Source organism: Cebus imitator, unplaced genomic scaffold, assembly GCF_001604975.1.
Source record: "Cebus imitator isolate Cc_AM_T3 unplaced genomic scaffold, Cebus_imitator-1.0 Scaffold1127, whole genome shotgun sequence".
Taxonomy (NCBI): Eukaryota; Metazoa; Chordata; class Mammalia; order Primates; family Cebidae; genus Cebus; species Cebus imitator.
The window spans coordinates 12,826-14,986 of NW_016108442.1; positions in this window are offsets into that span (position 1 = coordinate 12,826).

Sequence of the window (2,161 nt, forward strand, 5' to 3'; positions counted from 1 at the left end):
CAGTGGTCGGGCTCCTCGCCAGGCGTATGCAAGTTCAGGCGATTCTCCTGCCTCAGCCTCCTGAGTAGCTGCGACTACGGGCACCTGCCACTATGCCCGGCTAATTTTTTATTTTTATTTTTAGTGGAGATGGGTTTCACCATATTAGCCAGGCTGATCTCAAACTCCTGACTTTGTGATCCATTTGCCTCAGCTTCCCAAAGTACTGGGATTACAGGTGTGAGCCACCATGCCCGGCCGACTAAACCTTTTTCTATTACGTATTTTTACCATTATTAGTTGCATCCCAATTTGGCAAATCTCACTTCAGATTGTAATCAATTTCTCAACGTTGAAATTATTTTTGCTTACAGTTGCTCCAGACTATTTAAAGGCTAATTGTTCAGTCACTTCCAGGGTGACTTCTAAGGTCCAATTTTCCTGGGACTGAGGAGGTTCCCAGAATTTGGAATTTGGGACTTTCAGTGTTAAAACCAGAAAGCTTCTGGGCAACCTGACATAAACTGATCTTCCTAGCACTTCCAACTGGGCAATGACTCTGAATTATCAAGTGAGCAGTATTGTGGTAACACCTGTTAGCCCCTCAGGAACCAAGGAAAACGTTCACAGTCATTTGTCTTGTTTTTAAACTATTGATGTTGCTTCCTCAACTCTTCAAGCAACTGTTTTCACTGAAAGGCCAGCGCTTTTAAGTTTATTTTGGTGGCTCACGCCTGTAATCCCAACACTTGGGATGAGGAAGGAAGACGGCTTGAGATCAGGGGTTCGAGACCAGCGCAGGCAACAAAGTGAGACATCTCTACAAAAAGTAGTTAACTGGGTATGATGGCGTGTGCCTGCGGTTCCAGCTACTTGGGAAACTGATGGGGGAGGTCCACCTGAGCCTGGCAGGTAGAGGCTGTGGCAAGCAATGATCATGCCACTGCACTGCAGCCTGGGCCACAGTGAGATCTTGTCCCTAACAACAACAACAACACTGTTGATTTGGCAGGTCCCAGTGGCTCACGCCTGTAATCCCAGCACTTTGGGAGGCTGAGGCTGGCGCACCACGAGGTCAGGAATTCGAGACAAGCATGGCCAACATGGTGAAACCCTGTCTTTACTTAAAATACAAAAATTAGCTGGGTGTGGTGGCACATGCCTGTAATCCCAGCTACTCGGGAGGCAGAGGCAGGAGAATTGCCTGAACCTGGGAGGTGGAGGTTGCAGTGAGCTGAGATCATGCCACTGCACTCCAGCCTGGGACACAGGGAGACTCCGTCACATACACACACACAGAAAGTTTAGGGGTGCAGTGGCTCATGCCTGTAATCCCAACACTTTGGGAAGCTGAGGTGGGTGGATCACCCGAGGTCAGGAGTTCGAGACCAGCCTGGCCAACGTGGTGAAACCCCGTCTCTACTAAAAATATAAAAATTAGCCGAGCGTGGTGACTCACACCTGTCATTCCAGCTACTTGGAGGCTGAAGCAGGAGAATTGCTTGTATCTGGGAGGTGGAAGTTGCAGTGAGCCAAGATCACACCATGGCACTCCAGCCTGGGCAACAAGAGTGAGACTCTGTTTCAAAAAACAAACAAACAAAAAACAAAAACAAAAGTTTTTTTTCTCTGGCCACATTTCTTCTGCTGTTGGAATCAAACACAATTATCTCATTTCTAAATAGCCTTCCTTGTTTGGCTAACAAGCCACTTGAAAACCTAACTTTAGTTACACCCTCATTTTCCTGTCAAGAAATTGGGTGCTGATATACCATTTTAAACATCTAACACTTCTGATGCTTTCCTGAGTTGAGAATACTCCAGGGATGAAATGCACAATCTGTAGTGCGTCCAGCAGCAGTGCTAAGCAAAGGGGCACATACAGTCTGTCACAACTGAGTTCCACAGACAGCACATACGCAGAAGTATGGCTGCATTCCAGTAAGTCTTTACTTACATACACTGAAATGTGAATTCTGCATCATTTTCATGTGTTATACTTTCCCCCCACCACTTCAAGAAATAGCCTTTGCTGCACTAAAGTGAGATTTTAGAATTCATATTAGCAGTCTCAAACCACAGATCAGCTAGGGCTACAATTTCCAGTCATGGTGACCAGTTGCCTTGGCTTTGGCCACACAGTATTCCAATGACAGTAATGGAAAACCCTGTTCTGAACTTA